Consider the following 22,907-nt stretch of genomic DNA (forward strand, 5'->3'; position numbering starts at 1 on the left):
TACGATTTTCCTCTGCCGCTTTCACCAGCCGCGATACGCCATTATTTGTTGAAATTATGACTTTCACAGTACTCCTGCTAGGGGTTCCTCCAGTTTACCAATGTATTTCGCCTGTTGACGAAGCATTTGGCTACTTTAAGAGAGTCATAGTTACTCCTGTCAGTTGCTCCCCGTTAAACCACAGTCACATCTACGATTTTCCTCTGCCGCTTTCACCAGCCGCGATACGCCATTATTTGTTGAAATTATGACTTTCACAGTACTCCTGCTAGGGGTTCCTCCAGTTTACCAATGTATTTCGCCTGTTGACGAAGCATTTGGCTACCTTAAGAGAGTCATAGTTACTCCTGTCAGTTGCTCCCCGTTTTACCACAGTCACATTTTCAATCTTATTCTGGCCAGTTCACCTGATGCGATACGCTGTTATCAGTCAACCTAAAAAATATCACAGTACTCCTGCCGGAAGCTTCTCGAGTTTGCCGAAGTATTTCGCCTGTTGACGAAGCATTTGGATACCTTAAGAGAGTCATAGTTACTCCTTGCTGTTGCTCCCCATTTTACAACAGGCACATCTACAAGCTTACTCTGGCCAATTCTCCTGAAGCGATACGCTAATATCTGTAGACATAAAGACTTTCACAGTACTCCTGCTGGGAGCTTCTCTACTTTGCCGATGTATTTCGCCTATTGACGAGGCATTTGGCTACCTTAAGAGAGTCATAGTTACTCCTGTCAGTTGCTCCCCGTTAAACCACAGTCACATCTACGATTTTCCTCTGCCGCTTTCACCAGACGCGATACGCCATTATTTGTCGAAATTATGACTTTTACAGTACTCCTGCTAGGGGTTCCTCCAGTTTACCAAAGTATTTCGCCTGTTGACGAACCATTTGGCTACCTTAAGAGAGTCATAGTTACTCCTGTCAGTTGCTCCCCGTTTTACCACAGTCACATTTTCAATCTTATTCTGGCCAGTTCACCTGAAGCGATACGCCATTATCGGTCAACCTAAAGAATTTCACAGTACTCTTGCCGGGAGCTCTCGAGTTTGCCGATGTATTTCGCCTGTTGACGAGGCATTTGGTTACCTTAAGAGAGTCATAGTTACCCCTTGCTGTTGCTCCCCATTTTACAACAGGCACATCTACAAGCTTACTCTGGCCAATTCTCCTGAAGCGATACGCTAATATCCATTGACATAAAGACTTTCACAATACTCCTGCCGGGAGCTTTTCGATTTTGCCGATGTATTTCGCCTATTGACGAGGCGTTTGTCTACCTTAAGAGAGTCATAGTTACTCCTGCCAGTGTCTCTCCGTTAAACCACAGTCACATCTACCATTTTCCTCTGCCCCTTTCACCAGACGCGATACGCCATTATTTGTCGACATCATGACTTTCAAAGTACTCCTGCTAGGGGCTCCTCCAGTCTACCAATGTATTTCGCCTGTTGACGAGGCATTTGGCTACCTTAAGAGAGTCATACTTACTCCTGTCAGTTGCTCCCCGTTTTACCACAGTCACATTTTCAATCTTATTCTGGCCAGTTCACCCGAAGCGATACGCCACTTGACGAGGCATTTGGCTACCTTAAGAGAGTCATAGTTACTCCTGTCAGTTGCTCCCCGTTAAACCACAGTCACATCTACGATTTTCCTCTGCCGCTTTCACCAGCCGCGATACGCCATTATTTGTTGAAATTAGGACTTTCACAGTACTCCTGCTAGGGGTTCCTCCAGTTTACCAATGTATTTCGCCTGTTGACGAAGCATTTGGCTACCTTAAGAGAGTCATAGTTACTCCTGTCAGTTGCTCCCCGTTAAACCACAGTCACATCTACGATTTTCCTCTGCCGCTTTCACCAGCCGCGATACGCCATTATTTGTTGAAATTATGACTTTCACAGTACTCCTGCTAGGGGTTCCTCCAGTTTACCAATGTATTTCGCCTGTTGACGAAGCATTTGGCTACCTTAAGAGAGTCATAGTTACTCCTGTCAGTTGCTCCCCGTTTTACCACAGTCACATTTTCAATCTTTTTCTGGCCAGTTCACCTGAAGCGATACGCCATTATCAGTCAACCTAAAGAATATCACAGTACTCCTGCCGGAAGCTTCTCGAGTTTGCCGAAGTACTTCGCCTGTTGACGAAGCATTTGGATACCTTAAGAGAGTCATAGTTACTCCTTGCTGTTGCTCCCCATTTTACAACAGGCACATCTACAAGCTTACTCTGGCCAATTCTCCTGAAGCGATACGCTAATATCTGTAGACATAAAGACTTTCACAGTACTCCTGCTGGGAGCTTCTCTACTTTGCCGATGTATTTCGCCTATTGACGAGGCATTTGGCTACCTTAAGAGAGTCATAGTTACTCCTGTCAGTTGCTCCCCGTTAAACCACAGTCACATCTACGATTTTCCTCTGCCGCTTTCACCAGACGCGATACGCCATTATTTGTCGAAATTATGACTTTCACAGTACTCCTGCTAGTGGTTCCTCCAGTTTACCAAAGTATTTCGCCTGTTGACGAACCATTTGGCTACCTTAAGAGAGTCATAGTTACTCCTGTCAGTTGCTCCCCGTTTTACCACAGTCACATTTTCAATCTTATTCTGGCCTGTTCACCCGAAGCGATACGCCACTTGACGAGGCATTTGGCTACCTTAAGAGAGTCATAGTTACTGCTGTCAGTTGCTCCCCGTTAAACCACAGTCACATCTACGATTTTCCTCTGTCGCTTTCACCAGCCGCGATACGCCATTATTTGTTGAAATTACGACTTTCACAGTACTCCTGCTAGGGGTTCCTCCAGTTTACCAATGTATTTCGCCTGTTGACGAAGCATTTGGCTACCTTAAGAGAGTCATAGTTACTCCTGTCAGTTGCTCCCCGTTAAACCACAGTCACATCTACGATTTTCCTCTGCCGCTTTCAACAGCCGCGATACGCCATTATTTGTTGAAATTATGACTTTCACAGTACTCCTGCTAGGGGTTCCTCCAGTTTACCAATGTATTTCGCCTGTTGACGAAGCATTTGGCTACCTTAAGAGAGTCATAGTTACTCCTGTCAGTTGCTCCCCGTTTTACCACAGTCACATTTTCAATCTTATTCTGGCCAGTTCACCTGAAGCGATACGCCATTATCGGTCAACCTAAAGAATTTCACAGTACTCTTGCCGGGAGCTCTCGAGTTTGCCGATGTATTTCGCCTGTTGACGAGGCATTTGGTTACCTTAAGAGAGTCATAGTTACCCCTTGCTGTTGCTCCCCATTTTACAACAGGCACATCTACAAGCTTACTCTGGCCAATTCTCCTGAAGCGATACGCTAATATCTATTGACATAAAGACTTTCACAGTACTCCTGCCGGGAGCTTTTCGACTTTGCCGATGTATTTCGCCTATTGACGAGGCGTTTGGCTACCTTAAGAGAGTCATAGTTACTCCTGTCAGTGTCTCTCCGTTAAACCACAGTCACATCTACCATTTTCCTCTGCCCCTTTCACCAGACGCGATACGCCATTATTTGTCGACATCATGACTTTCAAAGTACTCCTGCTAGGGGCTCCTCCAGTCTACCAATGTATTTCGCCTGTTGACGAGGCATTTGGCTACCTTAAGAGAGTCATACTTACTCCTGTCAGTTGCTCCCCGTTTTACCACAGTCACATTTTCAATCTTATTCTGGCCAGTTCACCCGAAGCGATACGCCACTTGACGAGGCATTTGGCTACCTTAAGAGAGTCATAGTTACTCCTGTCAGTTGCTCCCCGTTAAACCACAGTCACATCTACGATTTTCCTCTGCCTCTTTCACCAGCCGCGATACGCCATTATTTGTTGAAATTACGACTTTCACAGTACTCCTGCTATGGGTTCCTCCAGTTTACCAATGTATTTCGCCTGTTGACGAAGCATTTGGCTACCTTAAGAGAGTCATAGTTACTCCTGTCAGTTGCTCCCCGTTTTACCACAGTCACATTTTCAATCTTATTCTGGCCAGTTCACCTGATGCGATACGCCGTTATCAGTCAACCTAAGAAATATCACAGTACTCCTGCCGGAAGCTTCTCGAGTTTGCCGAAGTATTTCGCCTGTTGACGAAGCATTTGGATACCTTAAGAGAGTCATAGTTACTCCTTGCTGTTGCTCCCCATTTTACAACAGGCACATCTACAAGCTTACTCTGGCCAATTCTCCTGAAGCGATACGCTAATATCTGTAGACATAAAGACTTTCACAGTACTCCTGCTGGGAGCTTCTCTACTTTGCCGATGTATTTCGCCTATTGACGAGGCATTTGGCTACCTTAAGAGAGTCATAGTTACTCCTGTCAGTTGCTCCCCGTTAAACCACAGTCACATCTACGATTTTCCTCTGCCGCTTTCACCAGACGCGATACGCCATTATTTGTCGAAATTATGACTTTCACAGTACTCCTGCTAGTGGTTCCTCCAGTTTACCAAAGTATTTCGCCTGTTGACGAACCATTTGGCTACCTTAAGAGAGTCATAGTTACTCCTGTCAGTTGCTCCCCGTTTTACCACAGTCACATTTTCAATCTTATTCTGGCCAGTTCACCCGAAGCGATACGCCACTTGACGAGGCATTTGGCTACCTTAAGAGAGTCATAGTTACTGCTGTCAGTTGCTCCCCGTTAAACCACAGTCACATCTACGATTTTCCTCTGTCGCTTTCACCAGCCGCGATACGCCATTATTTGTTGAAATTATGACTTTCACAGTACTCCTGCTAGGGGTTCCTCCAGTTTACCAATGTATTTCGCCTGTTGACGAAGCATTTGGCTACCTTAAGAGAGTCATAGTTACTCCTGTCAGTTGCTCCCCGTTAAACCACAGTCACATCTACGATTTTCCTCTGCCGCTTTCAACAGCCGCGATACGCCATTATTTGTTGAAATTATGACTTTCACAGTACTCCTGCTAGGGGTTCCTCCAGTTTACCAATGTATTTCGCCTGTTGACGAAGCATTTGGCTACCTTAAGAGAGTCATAGTTACTCCTGTCAGTTGCTCCCCGTTTTACCACAGTCACATTTTCAATCTTATTCTGGCCAGTTCACCTGAAGCGATACGCCATTATCGGTCAACCTAAAGAATTTCACAGTACTCTTGCCGGGAGCTCTCGAGTTTGCCGATGTATTTCGCCTGTTGACGAGGCATTTGGTTACCTTAAGAGAGTCATAGTTACCCCTTGCTGTTGCTCCCCATTTTACAACAGGCACATCTACAAGCTTACTCTGGCCAATTCTCCTGAAGCGATACGCTAATATCTATTGACATAAAGACTTTCACAGTACTCCTGCCGGGAGCTTTTCGAATTTGCCGATGTATTTCGCCTATTGACGAGGCGTTTGGCTACCTTAAGAGAGTCATAGTTACTCCTGTCAGTGTCTCTCCGTTAAACCACAGTCACATCTACCATTTTCCTCTGCCCCTTTCACCAGACGCGATACGCCATTATTTGTCGACATCATGACTTTCAAAGTACTCCTGCTAGGGGCTCCTCCAGTCTACCAATGTATTTCGCCTGTTGACGAGGCATTTGGCTACCTTAAGAGAGTCATACTTACTCCTGTCAGTTGCTCCCCGTTTTACCACAGTCACATTTTCAATCTTAATCTGGCCAGTTCACCCGAAGCGATACGCCACTTGACGAGGCATTTGGCTACCTTAAGAGAGTCATAGTTACTCCTGTCAGTTGCTCCCCGTTAAACCACAGTCACATCTACGATTTTCCTCTGCCGCTTTCACTAGCCGCGATACGCCATTATTTGTTGAAATTATGACTTTCACAGTACTCCTGCTAGGGGTTCCTCCAGTTTACCAATGTATTTCGCCTGTTGACGAAGCATTTGGCTACCTTAAGAGAGTCATAGTTACTCCTGTCAGTTGCTCCCCGTTAAACCACAGTCACATCTACGATTTTCCTCTGCCGCTTTCACCAGCCGCGATACGCCATTATTTGTTGAAATTATGACTTTCACAGTACTCCTGCTAGGGGTTCCTCCAGTTTACCAATGTATTTCGCCTGTTGACGAAGCATTTGGCTACCTTAAGAGAGTCATAGTTACTCCTGTCAGTTGCTCCCCGTTTTACCACAGTCACATTTTCAATCTTATTCTGGCCAGTTCACCTGATGCGATACGCTGTTATCAGTCAACCTAAAAAATATCACAGTACTCCTGCCGGAAGCTTCTCGAGTTTGCCGAAGTATTTCGCCTGTTGACGAAGCATTTGGATACCTTAAGAGAGTCATAGTTACTCCTTGCTGTTGCTCCCCATTTTACAACAGGCACATCTACAAGCTTACTCTGGCCAATTCTCCTGAAGCGATACGCTAATATCTGTAGACATAAAGACTTTCACAGTACTCCTGCTGGGAGCTTCTCTACTTTGCCGATGTATTTCGCCTATTGACGAGGCATTTGGCTACCTTAAGAGAGTCATAGTTACTCCTGTCAGTTGCTCCCCGTTAAACCACAGTCACATCTACGATTTTCCTCTGCCGCTTTCACCAGACGCGATACGCCATTATTTGTCGAAATTATGACTTTTACAGTACTCCTGCTAGGGGTTCCTCCAGTTTACCAAAGTATTTCGCCTGTTGACGAACCATTTGGCTACCTTAAGAGAGTCATAGTTACTCCTGTCAGTTGCTCCCCGTTTTACCACAGTCACATTTTCAATCTTATTCTGGCCAGTTCACCTGAAGCGATACGCCATTATCGGTGAACCTAAAGAATTTCACAGTACTCTTGCCGGGAGCTCTCGAGTTTGCCGATGTATTTCGCCTGTTGACGAGGCATTTGGTTACCTTAAGAGAGTCATAGTTACCCCTTGCTGTTGCTCCCCATTTTACAACAGGCACATCTACAAGCTTACTCTGGCCAATTCTCCTGAAGCGATACGCTAATATCTATTGACATAAAGACTTTGACAGTACTCCTGCCGGGAGCTTTTCGATTTTGCCGATGTATTTCGCCTATTGACGAGGCGTTTGGCTACCTTAAGAGAGTCATAGTTACTCCTGCCAGTGTCTCTCCGTTAAACCACAGTCACATCTACCATTTTCCTCTGCCCCTTTCACCAGACGCGATACGCCATTATTTGTCGACATCATGACTTTCAAAGTACTCCTGCTAGGGGCTCCTCCAGTCTACCAATGTATTTCGCCTGTTGACGAGGCATTTGGCTACCTTAAGAGAGTCATACTTACTCCTGTCAGTTGCTCCCCGTTTTACCACAGTCACATTTTCAATCTTATTCTGGCCAGTTCACCCGAAGCGATACGCCACTTGACGAGGCATTTGGCTACCTTAAGAGAGTCATAGTTACTCCTGTCAGTTGCTCCCCGTTAAACCACAGTCACATCTACGATTTTCCTCTGCCGCTTTCACCAGCCGCGATACGCCATTATTTGTTGAAATTATGACTTTCACAGTACTCCTGCTAGGGGTTCCTCCAGTTTACCAATGTATTTCGCCTGTTGACGAAGCATTTGGCTACCTTAAGAGAGTCATAGTTACTCCTGTCAGTTGCTCCCCGTTAAACCACAGTCACATCTACGATTTTCCTCTGCCGCTTTCACCAGCAGCGATACGCCATTATTTGTTGAAATTATGACTTTCACAGTACTCCTGCTAGGGGTTCCTCCAGTTTACCAATGTATTTCGCCTGTTGACGAAGCATTTGGCTACCTTAAGAGAGTCATAGTTACTCCTGTCAGTTGCTCCCCGTTTTACCACAGTCACATTTTCAATCTTATTCTGGCCAGTTCACCTGATGCGATACGCTGTTATCAGTCAACCTAAAAAATATCACAGTACTCCTGCCGGAAACTTCTCGAGTTTGCCGAAGTATTTCGCCTGTTGACGAAGCATTTGGATACCTTAGGAGAGTCATAGTTACTCCTTGCTGTTGCTCCCCATTTTACAACAGGCACATCTACAAGCTTACTCTGGCCAATTCTCCTGAAGCGATACGCTAATATCTGTAGACATAAAGACTTTCACAGTACTCCTGCTGGGAGCTTCTCTACTTTGCCGATGTATTTCGCCTATTGACGAGGCATTTGGCTACCTTAAGAGAGTCATAGTTACTCCTGTCAGTTGCTCCCCGTTAAACCACAGTCACATCAACGATTTTCCTCTGCCGCTTTCACCAGACGCGATACGCCATTATTTGTCGAAATTATGACTTTCACAGTACTCCTGCTAGGGGTTCCTCCAGTTTACCAAAGTATTTCGCCTGTTGACGAACCATTTGGCTACCTTAAGAGAGTCATAGTTACTCCTGTCAGTTGCTCCCCGTTTTACCACAGTCACATTTTCAATCTTATTCTGGCCAGTTCACCTGAAGCGATACGCCATTATCGGTCAACCTAAAGAATTTCACAGTACTCTTGCCGGGAGCTCTCGAGTTTGCCGATGTATTTCGCCTGTTGACGAGGCATTTGGTTACCTTAAGAGAGTCATAGTTACCCCTTGCTGTTGCTCCCCATTTTACAACAGGCACATCTACAAGCTTACACTGGCCAATTCTCCTGAAGCGATACGCTAATATCTATTGACATAAAGACTTTCACAGTACTCCTGCCGGGAGCTTTTCGACTTTGCCGATGTATTTCGCCTATTGACGAGGCGTTTGGCTACCTTAAGAGAGTCATAGTTACTCCTGCCAGTGTCTCTCCGTTAAACCACAGTCACATCTACCATTTTCCTCTGCCCCTTTCACCAGACGCGATACGCCATTATTTGTCGACATCATGACTTTCAAAGTACTCCTGCTAGGGGCTCCTCCAGTCTACCAATGTATTTCGCCTGTTGACGAGGCATTTGGCTACCTTAAGAGAGTCATACTTACTCCTGTCAGTTGCTCCCCGTTTTACCACAGTCACATTTTCAATCTTAATCTGGCCAGTTCACCCGAAGCGATACGCCACTTGACGAGGCATTTGGCTACCTTAAGAGAGTCATAGTTACTCCTGTCAGTTGCTCCCCGTTAAACCACAGTCACATCTACGATTTTCCTCTGCCGCTTTCACTAGCCGCGATACGCCATTATTTGTTGAAATTATGACTTTCACAGTACTCCTGCTAGGGGTTCCTCCAGTTTACCAATGTATTTCGCCTGTTGACGAAGCATTTGGCTACCTTAAGAGAGTCATAGTTACTCCTGTCAGTTGCTCCCCGTTAAACCACAGTCACATCTACGATTTTCCTCTGCCGCTTTCACCAGCCGCGATACGCCATTATTTGTTGAAATTATGACTTTCACAGTACTCCTGCTAGGGGTTCCTCCAGTTTACCAATGTATTTCGCCTGTTGACGAAGCATTTGGCTACCTTAAGAGAGTCATAGTTACTCCTGTCAGTTGCTCCCCGTTTTACCACAGTCACATTTTCAATCTTATTCTGGCCAGTTCACCTGATGCGATACGCTGTTATCAGTCAACCTAAAAAATATCACAGTACTCCTGCCGGAAGCTTCTCGAGTTTGCCGAAGTATTTCGCCTGTTGACGAAGCATTTGGATACCTTAAGAGAGTCATAGTTACTCCTTGCTGTTGCTCCCCATTTTACAACAGGCACATCTACAAGCTTACTCTGGCCAATTCTCCTGAAGCGATACGCTAATATCTGTAGACATAAAGACTTTCACAGTACTCCTGCTGGGAGCTTCTCTACTTTGCCGATGTATTTCGCCTATTGACGAGGCATTTGGCTACCTTAAGAGAGTCATAGTTACTCCTGTCAGTTGCTCCCCGTTAAACCACAGTCACATCTACGATTTTCCTCTGCCGCTTTCACCAGACGCGATACGCCATTATTTGTCGAAATTATGACTTTTACAGTACTCCTGCTAGGGGTTCCTCCAGTTTACCAAAGTATTTCGCCTGTTGACGAACCATTTGGCTACCTTAAGAGAGTCATAGTTACTCCTGTCAGTTGCTCCCCGTTTTACCACAGTCACATTTTCAATCTTATTCTGGCCAGTTCACCTGAAGCGATACGCCATTATCGGTGAACCTAAAGAATTTCACAGTACTCTTGCCGGGAGCTCTCGAGTTTGCCGATGTATTTCGCCTGTTGACGAGGCATTTGGTTACCTTAAGAGAGTCATAGTTACCCCTTGCTGTTGCTCCCCATTTTACAACAGGCACATCTACAAGCTTACTCTGGCCAATTCTCCTGAAGCGATACGCTAATATCTATTGACATAAAGACTTTGACAGTACTCCTGCCGGGAGCTTTTCGATTTTGCCGATGTATTTCGCCTATTGACGAGGCGTTTGGCTACCTTAAGAGAGTCATAGTTACTCCTGCCAGTGTCTCTCCGTTAAACCACAGTCACATCTACCATTTTCCTCTGCCCCTTTCACCAGACGCGATACGCCATTATTTGTCGACATCATGACTTTCAAAGTACTCCTGCTAGGGGCTCCTCCAGTCTACCAATGTATTTCGCCTGTTGACGAGGCATTTGGCTACCTTAAGAGAGTCATACTTACTCCTGTCAGTTGCTCCCCGTTTTACCACAGTCACATTTTCAATCTTATTCTGGCCAGTTCACCCGAAGCGATACGCCACTTGACGAGGCATTTGGCTACCTTAAGAGAGTCATAGTTACTCCTGTCAGTTGCTCCCCGTTAAACCACAGTCACATCTACGATTTTCCTCTGCCGCTTTCACCAGCCGCGATACGCCATTATTTGTTGAAATTATGACTTTCACAGTACTCCTGCTAGGGGTTCCTCCAGTTTACCAATGTATTTCGCCTGTTGACGAAGCATTTGGCTACCTTAAGAGAGTCATAGTTACTCCTGTCAGTTGCTCCCCGTTAAACCACAGTCACATCTACGATTTTCCTCTGCCGCTTTCACCAGCAGCGATACGCCATTATTTGTTGAAATTATGACTTTCACAGTACTCCTGCTAGGGGTTCCTCCAGTTTACCAATGTATTTCGCCTGTTGACGAAGCATTTGGCTACCTTAAGAGAGTCATAGTTACTCCTGTCAGTTGCTCCCCGTTTTACCACAGTCACATTTTCAATCTTATTCTGGCCAGTTCACCTGATGCGATACGCTGTTATCAGTCAACCTAAAAAATATCACAGTACTCCTGCCGGAAACTTCTCGAGTTTGCCGAAGTATTTCGCCTGTTGACGAAGCATTTGGATACCTTAGGAGAGTCATAGTTACTCCTTGCTGTTGCTCCCCATTTTACAACAGGCACATCTACAAGCTTACTCTGGCCAATTCTCCTGAAGCGATACGCTAATATCTGTAGACATAAAGACTTTCACAGTACTCCTGCTGGGAGCTTCTCTACTTTGCCGATGTATTTCGCCTATTGACGAGGCATTTGGCTACCTTAAGAGAGTCATAGTTACTCCTGTCAGTTGCTCCCCGTTAAACCACAGTCACATCAACGATTTTCCTCTGCCGCTTTCACCAGACGCGATACGCCATTATTTGTCGAAATTATGACTTTCACAGTACTCCTGCTAGGGGTTCCTCCAGTTTACCAAAGTATTTCGCCTGTTGACGAACCATTTGGCTACCTTAAGAGAGTCATAGTTACTCCTGTCAGTTGCTCCCCGTTTTACCACAGTCACATTTTCAATCTTATTCTGGCCAGTTCACCTGAAGCGATACGCCATTATCGGTCAACCTAAAGAATTTCACAGTACTCTTGCCGGGAGCTCTCGAGTTTGCCGATGTATTTCGCCTGTTGACGAGGCATTTGGTTACCTTAAGAGAGTCATAGTTACCCCTTGCTGTTGCTCCCCATTTTACAACAGGCACATCTACAAGCTTACACTGGCCAATTCTCCTGAAGCGATACGCTAATATCTATTGACATAAAGACTTTCACAGTACTCCTGCCGGGAGCTTTTCGACTTTGCCGATGTATTTCGCCTATTGACGAGGCGTTTGGCTACCTTAAGAGAGTCATAGTTACTCCTGCCAGTGTCTCTCCGTTAAACCACAGTCACATCTACCATTTTCCTCTGCCCCTTTCACCAGACGCGATACGCCATTATTTGTCGACATCATGACTTTCAAAGTACTCCTGCTAGGGGCTCCTCCAGTCTACCAATGTATTTCGCCTGTTGACGAGGCATTTGGCTACCTTAAGAGAGTCATACTTACTCCTGTCAGTTGCTCCCCGTTTTACCACAGTCACATTTTCAATCTTATTCTGACCAGTTCACCCGAAGCGATACGCCACTTGACGAGGCATTTGGCTACCTTAAGAGAGTCATAGTTACTCCTGTCAGTTGCTCCCCGTTAAACCACAGTCACATCTACGATTTTCCTCTGCCGCTTTCACCAGCCGCGATACGCCATTATTTGTTGAAATTATGACTTTCACAGTACTCCTGCTAGGGGTTCCTCCAGTTTACCAATGTATTTCGCCTGTTGACGAAGCATTTGGCTACTTTAAGAGAGTCATAGTTACTCCTGTCAGTTGCTCCCCGTTAAACCACAGTCACATCTACGATTTTCCTCTGCCGCTTTCACCAGCCGCGATACGCCATTATTTGTTGAAATTATGACTTTCACAGTACTCCTGCTAGGGGTTCCTCCAGTTTACCAATGTATTTCGCCTGTTGACGAAGCATTTGGCTACCTTAAGAGAGTCATAGTTACTCCTGTCAGTTGCTCCCCGTTTTACCACAGTCACATTTTCAATCTTATTCTGGCCAGTTCACCTGATGCGATACGCTGTTATCAGTCAACCTAAAAAATATCACAGTACTCCTGCCGGAAGCTTCTCGAGTTTGCCGAAGTATTTCGCCTGTTGACGAAGCATTTGGATACCTTAAGAGAGTCATAGTTACTCCTTGCTGTTGCTCCCCATTTTACAACAGGCACATCTACAAGCTTACTCTGGCCAATTCTCCTGAAGCGATACGCTAATATCTGTAGACATAAAGACTTTCACAGTACTCCTGCTGGGAGCTTCTCTACTTTGCCGATGTATTTCGCCTATTGACGAGGCATTTGGCTACCTTAAGAGAGTCATAGTTACTCCTGTCAGTTGCTCCCCGTTAAACCACAGTCACATCTACGATTTTCCTCTGCCGCTTTCACCAGACGCGATACGCCATTATTTGTCGAAATTATGACTTTTACAGTACTCCTGCTAGGGGTTCCTCCAGTTTACCAAAGTATTTCGCCTGTTGACGAACCATTTGGCTACCTTAAGAGAGTCATAGTTACTCCTGTCAGTTGCTCCCCGTTTTACCACAGTCACATTTTCAATCTTATTCTGGCCAGTTCACCTGAAGCGATACGCCATTATCGGTCAACCTAAAGAATTTCACAGTACTCTTGCCGGGAGCTCTCGAGTTTGCCGATGTATTTCGCCTGTTGACGAGGCATTTGGTTACCTTAAGAGAGTCATAGTTACCCCTTGCTGTTGCTCCCCATTTTACAACAGGCACATCTACAAGCTTACTCTGGCCAATTCTCCTGAAGCGATACGCTAATATCCATTGACATAAAGACTTTCACAGTACTCCTGCCGGGAGCTTTTCGATTTTGCCGATGTATTTCGCCTATTGACGAGGCGTTTGTCTACCTTAAGAGAGTCATAGTTACTCCTGCCAGTGTCTCTCCGTTAAACCACAGTCACATCTACCATTTTCCTCTGCCCCTTTCACCAGACGCGATACGCCATTATTTGTCGACATCATGACTTTCAAAGTACTCCTGCTAGGGGCTCCTCCAGTCTACCAATGTATTTCGCCTGTTGACGAGGCATTTGGCTACCTTAAGAGAGTCATACTTACTCCTGTCAGTTGCTCCCCGTTTTACCACAGTCACATTTTCAATCTTATTCTGGCCAGTTCACCCGAAGCGATACGCCACTTGACGAGGCATTTGGCTACCTTAAGAGAGTCATAGTTACTCCTGTCAGTTGCTCCCCGTTAAACCACAGTCACATCTACGATTTTCCTCTGCCGCTTTCACCAGCCGCGATACGCCATTATTTGTTGAAATTAGGACTTTCACAGTACTCCTGCTAGGGGTTCCTCCAGTTTACCAATGTATTTCGCCTGTTGACGAAGCATTTGGCTACCTTAAGAGAGTCATAGTTACTCCTGTCAGTTGCTCCCCGTTAAACCACAGTCACATCTACGATTTTCCTCTGCCGCTTTCACCAGCCGCGATACGCCATTATTTGTTGAAATTATGACTTTCACAGTACTCCTGCTAGGGGTTCCTCCAGTTTACCAATGTATTTCGCCTGTTGACGAAGCATTTGGCTACCTTAAGAGAGTCATAGTTACTCCTGTCAGTTGCTCCCCGTTTTACCACAGTCACATTTTCAATCTTTTTCTGGCCAGTTCACCTGAAGCGATACGCCATTATCAGTCAACCTAAAGAATATCACAGTACTCCTGCCGGAAGCTTCTCGAGTTTGCCGAAGTATTTCGCCTGTTGACGAAGCATTTGGATACCTTAAGAGAGTCATAGTTACTCCTTGCTGTTGCTCCCCATTTTACAACAGGCACATCTACAAGCTTACTCTGGCCAATTCTCCTGAAGCGATACGCTAATATCTGTAGACATAAAGACTTTCACAGTACTCCTGCTGGGAGCTTCTCTACTTTGCCGATGTATTTCGCCTATTGACGAGGCATTTGGCTACCTTAAGAGAGTCATAGTTATTCCTGTCAGTTGCTCCCCGTTAAACCACAGTCACATCTACGATTTTCCTCTGCCGCTTTCACCAGACGCGATACGCCATTATTTGTCGAAATTATGACTTTCACAGTACTCCTGCTAGTGGTTCCTCCAGTTTACCAAAGTATTTCGCCTGTTGACGAACCATTTGGCTACCTTAAGAGAGTCATAGTTACTCCTGTCAGTTGCTCCCCGTTTTACCACAGTCACATTTTCAATCTTATTCTGGCCTGTTCACCCGAAGCGATACGCCACTTGACGAGGCATTTGGCTACCTTAAGAGAGTCATAGTTACTGCTGTCAGTTGCTCCCCGTTAAACCACAGTCACATCTACGATTTTCCTCTGTCGCTTTCACCAGCCGCGATACGCCATTATTTGTTGAAATTACGACTTTCACAGTACTCCTGCTAGGGGTTCCTCCAGTTTACCAATGTATTTCGCCTGTTGACGAAGCATTTGGCTACCTTAAGAGAGTCATAGTTACTCCTGTCAGTTGCTCCCCGTTAAACCACAGTCACATCTACGATTTTCCTCTGCCGCTTTCAACAGCCGCGATACGCCATTATTTGTTGAAATTATGACTTTCACAGTACTCCTGCTAGGGGTTCCTCCAGTTTACCAATGTATTTCGCCTGTTGACGAAGCATTTGGCTACCTTAAGAGAGTCATAGTTACTCCTGTCAGTTGCTCCCCGTTTTACCACAGTCACATTTTCAATCTTATTCTGGCCAGTTCACCTGAAGCGATACGCCATTATCGGTCAACCTAAAGAATTTCACAGTACTCTTGCCGGGAGCTCTCGAGTTTGCCGATGTATTTCGCCTGTTGACGAGGCATTTGGTTACCTTAAGAGAGTCATAGTTACCCCTTGCTGTTGCTCCCCATTTTACAACAGGCACATCTACAAGCTTACTCTGGCCAATTCTCCTGAAGCGATACGCTAATATCTATTGACATAAAGACTTTCACAGTACTCCTGCCGGGAGCTTTTCGACTTTGCCGATGTATTTCGCCTATTGACGAGGCGTTTGGCTACCTTAAGAGAGTCATAGTTACTCCTGTCAGTGTCTCTCCGTTAAACCACAGTCACATCTACCATTTTCCTCTGCCCCTTTCACCAGACGCGATACGCCATTATTTGTCGACATCATGACTTTCAAAGTACTCCTGCTAGGGGCTCCTCCAGTCTACCAATGTATTTCGCCTGTTGACGAGGCATTTGGCTACCTTAAGAGAGTCATACTTACTCCTGTCAGTTGCTCCCCGTTTTACCACAGTCACATTTTCAATCTTATTCTGGCCAGTTCACCCGAAGCGATACGCCACTTGACGAGGCATTTGGCTACCTTAAGAGAGTCATAGTTACTCCTGTCAGTTGCTCCCCGTTAAACCACAGTCACATCTACGATTTTCCTCTGCCTCTTTCACCAGCCGCGATACGCCATTATTTGTTGAAATTACGACTTTCACAGTACTCCTGCTATGGGTTCCTCCAGTTTACCAATGTATTTCGCCTGTTGACGAAGCATTTGGCTACCTTAAGAGAGTCATAGTTACTCCTGTCAGTTGCTCCCCGTTTTACCACAGTCACATTTTCAATCTTATTCTGGCCAGTTCACCTGATGCGATACGCCGTTATCAGTCAACCTAAGAAATATCACAGTACTCCTGCCGGAAGCTTCTCGAGTTTGCCGAAGTATTTCGCCTGTTGACGAAGCATTTGGATACCTTAAGAGAGTCATAGTTACTCCTTGCTGTTGCTCCCCATTTTACAACAGGCACATCTACAAGCTTACTCTGGCCAATTCTCCTGAAGCGATACGCTAATATCTGTAGACATAAAGACTTTCACAGTACTCCTGCTGGGAGCTTCTCTACTTTGCCGATGTATTTCGCCTATTGACGAGGCATTTGGCTACCTTAAGAGAGTCATAGTTACTCCTGTCAGTTGCTCCCCGTTAAACCACAGTCACATCTACGATTTTCCTCTGCCGCTTTCACCAGACGCGATACGCCATTATTTGTCGAAATTATGACTTTCACAGTACTCCTGCTAGTGGTTCCTCCAGTTTACCAAAGTATTTCGCCTGTTGACGAACCATTTGGCTACCTTAAGAGAGTCATAGTTACTCCTGTCAGTTGCTCCCCGTTTCACCACAGTCACATTTTCAATCTTATTCTGGCCAGTTCACCCGAAGCGATACGCCACTTGACGAGGCATTTGGCTACCTTAAGAGAGTCATAGTTACTGCTGTCAGTTGCTCCCCGTTAAACCACAGTCACATCTACGATTTTCCTCTGTCGCTTTCACCAGCCGCGATACGCCATTATTTGTTGAAATTATGACTTTCACAGTACTCCTGCTAGGGGTTCCTCCAGTTTACCAATGTATTTCGCCTGTTGACGAAGCATTTGGCTACCTTAAGAGAGTCATAGTTACTCCTGTCAGTTGCTCCCCGTTAAACCACAGTCACATCTACGATTTTCCTCTGCCGCTTTCAACAGCCGCGATACGCCATTATTTGTTGAAATTATGACTTTCACAGTACTCCTGCTAGGGGTTCCTCCAGTTTACCAATGTATTTCGCCTGTTGACGAAGCATTTGGCTACCTTAAGAGAGTCATAGTTACTCCTGTCAGTTGCTCCCCGTTTTACCACAGTCACATTTTCAATCTTATTCTGGCCAGTTCACCTGAAGCGATACGCCATTATCGGTCAACCTAAAGAATTTCACAGTACTCTTGCCGGGAGCTCTCGAGTTTGCCGATGTATTTCGCCTGTTGACGAGGCATTTGGTTACCTTAAGAGAGTCATAGTTACCCCTTGCTGTTGCTCCCCATTTTACAACAGGCACATCTACAAGCTTACTCTGGCCAATTCTCCTGAAGCGATACGCTAATATCTATTGACATAAAGACTTTCACAGTACTCCTGCCGGGAGCTTTTCGAATTTGCCGATGTATTTCGCCTATTGACGAGGCGTTTGGCTACCTTAAGAGAGTCATAGTTACTCCTGTCAGTGTCTCTCCGTTAAACCACAGTCACATCTACCATTTTCCTCTGCCCCTTTCACCAGACGCGATACGCCATTATTTGTCGACATCATGACTTTCAAAGTACTCCTGCTAGGGGCTCCTCCAGTCTACCAATGTATTTCGCCTGTTGACGAGGCATTTGGCTACCTTAAGAGAGTCATACTTACTCCTGTCAGTTGCTCCCCGTTTTACCACAGTCACATTTTCAATCTTAATCTGGCCAGTTCACCCGAAGCGATACGCCACTTGACGAGGCATTTGGCTACCTTAAGAGAGTCATAGTTACTCCTGTCAGTTGCTCCCCGTTAAACCACAGTCACATCTACGATTTTCCTCTGCCGCTTTCACTAGCCGCGATACGCCATTATTTGTTGAAATTATGACTTTCACAGTACTCCTGCTAGGGGTTCCTCCAGTTTACCAATGTATTTCGCCTGTTGACGAAGCATTTGGCTACCTTAAGAGAGTCATAGTTACTCCTGTCAGTTGCTCCCCGTTAAACCACAGTCACATCTACGATTTTCCTCTGCCGCTTTCACCAGCCGCGATACGCCATTATTTGTTGAAATTATGACTTTCACAGTACTCCTGCTAGGGGTTCCTCCAGTTTACCAATGTATTTCGCCTGTTGACGAAGCATTTGGCTACCTTAAGAGAGTCATAGTTACTCCTGTCAGTTGCTCCCCGTTTTACCACAGTCACATTTTCAATCTTATTCTGGCCAGTTCACCTGATGCGATACGCTGTTATCAGTCAACCTAAAAAATATCACAGTACTCCTGCCGGAAGCTTCTCGAGTTTGCCGAAGTATTTCGCCTGTTGACGAAGCATTTGGATACCTTAAGAGAGTCATAGTTACTCCTTGCTGTTGCTCCCCATTTTACAACAGGCACATCTACAAGCTTACTCTGGCCAATTCTCCTGAAGCGATACGCTAATATCTGTAGACATAAAGACTTTCACAGTACTCCTGCTGGGAGCTTCTCTACTTTGCCGATGTATTTCGCCTATTGACGAGGCATTTGGCTACCTTAAGAGAGTCATAGTTACTCCTGTCAGTTGCTCCCCGTTAAACCACAGTCACATCTACGATTTTCCTCTGCCGCTTTCACCAGACGCGATACGCCATTATTTGTCGAAATTATGACTTTTACAGTACTCCTGCTAGGGGTTCCTCCAGTTTACCAAAGTATTTCGCCTGTTGACGAACCATTTGGCTACCTTAAGAGAGTCATAGTTACTCCTGTCAGTTGCTCCCCGTTTTACCACAGTCACATTTTCAATCTTATTCTGGCCAGTTCACCTGAAGCGATACGCCATTATCGGTGAACCTAAAGAATTTCACAGTACTCTTGCCGGGAGCTCTCGAGTTTGCCGATGTATTTCGCCTGTTGACGAGGCATTTGGTAACCTTAAGAGAGTCATAGTTACCCCTTGCTGTTGCTCCCCATTTTACAACAGGCACATCTACAAGCTTACTCTGGCCAATTCTCCTGAAGCGATACGCTAATATCTATTGACATAAAGACTTTGACAGTACTCCTGCCGGGAGCTTTTCGATTTTGCCGATGTATTTCGCCTATTGACGAGGCGTTTGGCTACCTTAAGAGAGTCATAGTTACTCCTGCCAGTGTCTCTCCGTTAAACCACAGTCACATCTACCATTTTCCTCTGCCCCTTTCACCAGACGCGATACGCCATTATTTGTCGACATCATGACTTTCAAAGTACTCCTGCTAGGGGCTCCTCCAGTCTACCAATGTATTTCGCCTGTTGACGAGGCATTTGGCTACCTTAAGAGAGTCATACTTACTCCTGTCAGTTGCTCCCCGTTTTACCACAGTCACATTTTCAATCTTATTCTGGCCAGTTCACCCGAAGCGATACGCCACTTGACGAGGCATTTGGCTACCTTAAGAGAGTCATAGTTACTCCTGTCAGTTGCTCCCCGTTAAACCACAGTCACATCTACGATTTTCCTCTGCCGCTTTCACCAGCCGCGATACGCCATTATTTGTTGAAATTATGACTTTCACAGTACTCCTGCTAGGGGTTCCTCCAGTTTACCAATGTATTTCGCCTGTTGACGAAGCATTTGGCTACCTTAAGAGAGTCATAGTTACTCCTGTCAGTTGCTCCCCGTTAAACCACAGTCACATCTACGATTTTCCTCTGCCGCTTTCAACAGCCGCGATACGCCATTATTTGTTGAAATTATGACTTTCACAGTACTCCTGCTAGGGGTTCCTCCAGTTTACCAATGTATTTCGCCTGTTGACGAAGCATTTGGCTACCTTAAGAGAGTCATAGTTACTCCTGTCAGTTGCTCCCCGTTTTACCACAGTCACATTTTCAATCTTATTCTGGCCAGTTCACCTGATGCGATACGCTGTTATCAGTCAACCTAAAAAATATCACAGTACTCCTGCCGGAAGCTTCTCGAGTTTGCCGAAGTATTTCGCCTGTTGACGAAGCATTTGGATACCTTAAGAGAGTCATAGTTACTCCTTGCTGTTGCTCCCCATTTTACAACAGGCACATCTACAAGCTTACTCTGGCCAATTCTCCTGAAGCGATACGCTAATATCTGTAGACATAAAGACTTTCACAGTACTCCTGCTGGGAGCTTCTCTACTTTGCCGATGTATTTCGCCTATTGACGAGGCATTTGGCTACCTTAAGAGAGTCATAGTTACTCCTGTCAGTTGCTCCCCGTTAAACCACAGTCACATCTACGATTTTCCTCTGCCGCTTTCACCAGACGCGATACGCCATTATTTGTCGAAATTATGACTTTTACAGTACTCCTGCTAGGGGTTCCTCCAGTTTACCAAAGTATTTCGCCTGTTGACGAACCATTTGGCTACCTTAAGAGAGTCATAGTTACTCCTGTCAGTTGCTCCCCGTTTTACCACAGTCACATTTTCAATCTTATTCTGGCCAGTTCACCTGAAGCGATACGCCATTATCGGTGAACCTAAAGAATTTCACAGTACTCTTGCCGGGAGCTCTCGAGTTTGCCGATGTATTTCGCCTGTTGACGAGGCATTTGGTTACCTTAAGAGAGTCATAGTTACCCCTTGCTGTTGCTCCCCATTTTACAACAGGCACATCTACAAGCTTACTCTGGCCAATTCTCCTGAAGCGATACGCTAATATCTATTGACATAAAGACTTTGACAGTACTCCTGCCGGGAGCTTTTCGATTTTGCCGATGTATTTCGCCTATTGACGAGGCGTTTGGCTACCTTAAGAGAGTCATAGTTACTCCTGCCAGTGTCTCTCCGTTAAACCACAGTCACATCTACCATTTTCCTCTGCCCCTTTCACCAGACGCGATACGCCATTATTTGTCGACATCATGACTTTCAAAGTACTCCTGCTAGGGGCTCCTCCAGTCTACCAATGTATTTCGCCTGTTGACGAGGCATTTGGCTACCTTAAGAGAGTCATACTTACTCCTGTCAGTTGCTCCCCGTTTTACCACAGTCACATTTTCAATCTTATTCTGGCCAGTTCACCCGAAGCGATACGCCACTTGACGAGGCATTTGGCTACCTTAAGAGAGTCATAGTTACTCCTGTCAGTTGCTCCCCGTTAAACCACAGTCACATCTACGATTTTCCTCTGCCGCTTTCACCAGCCGCGATACGCCATTATTTGTTGAAATTATGACTTTCACAGTACTCCTGCTAGGGGTTCCTCCAGTTTACCAATGTATTTCGCCTGTTGACGAAGCATTTGGCTACCTTAAGAGAGTCATAGTTACTCCTGTCAGTTGCTCCCCGTTAAACCACAGTCACATCTACGATTTTCCTCTGCCGCTTTCAACAGCCGCGATACGCCATTATTTGTTGAAATTATGACTTTCACAGTACTCCTGCTAGGGGTTCCTCCAGTTTACCAATGTATTTCGCCTGTTGACGAAGCATTTGGCTACCTTAAGAGAGTCATAGTTACTCCTGTCAGTTGCTCCCCGTTTTACCACAGTCACATTTTCAATCTTATTCTGGCCAGTTCACCTGATGCGATACGCTGTTATCCGTCAACCTAAAAAATATCACAGTACTCCTGCCGGAAGCTTCTCGAGTTTGCCGAAGTATTTCGCCTGTTGACGAAGCATTTGGATACCTTAAGAGAGTCATAGTTACTCCTTGCTGTTGCTCATGATTTTACAACAGGCACATCTACAATCTTACTCTGGCCAATTCTCCTGAAGCGATACGCTAATATCTGTAGACATAAAGACTTTCACAGTACTCCTGCTGGGAGCTTCTCTACTTTGCCGATGTATTTCGCCTATTGACGAGGCATTTGGCTACCTTAAGAGAGTCATAGTTACTCCTGTCAGTTGCTCCCCGTTAAACCACAGTCACATCTACGATTTTCCTCTGCCGCTTTCACCAGACGCGATACGCCATTATTTGTCGAAATTATGACTTTCACAGTACTCCTGCTAGGGGTTCCTCCAGTTTACCAAAGTATTTCGCCTGTTGACGAACCATTTGGCTACCTTAAGAGAGTCATAGTTACTCCTGTCAGTTGCTCCCCGTTTTACCACAGTCACATTTTCAATCTTATTCTGGCCAGTTCACCTGAAGCGATACGCCATTATCGGTCAACCTAAAGAATTTCACAGTACTCTTGCCGGGAGCTCTCGAGTTTGCCGATGTATTTCGCCTGTTGACGAGGCATTTGGTTACCTTAAGAGAGTCATAGTTACCCCTTGCTGTTGCTCCCCATTTTACAACAGGCACATCTACAAGCTTACTCTGGCCAATTCTCCTGAAGCGATACGCTAATATCTATTGACATAAAGACTTTCACAGTACTCCTGCCGGGAGCTTTTCGATTTTGCCGATGTATTTCGCCTATTGACGAGGCGTTTGGCTACCTTAAGAGAGTCATAGTTACTCCTGCCAGTGTCTCTCCGTTAAACCACAGTCACATCTACCATTTTCCTCTGCCCCTTTCACCAGACGCGATACGCCATTATTTGTCGACATCATGACTTTCAAAGTACTCCTGCTAGGGGCTCCTCCAGTCTACCAATGTATTTCGCCTGTTGACGAGGCATTTGGCTACCTTAAGAGAGTCATACTTACTCCTGTCAGTTGCTCCCCGTTTTACCACAGTCACATTTTCAAT

This window comes from Schistocerca americana, chromosome X, assembly GCF_021461395.2.
Source record: "Schistocerca americana isolate TAMUIC-IGC-003095 chromosome X, iqSchAmer2.1, whole genome shotgun sequence".
Taxonomy (NCBI): domain Eukaryota; kingdom Metazoa; phylum Arthropoda; class Insecta; order Orthoptera; family Acrididae; genus Schistocerca; species Schistocerca americana.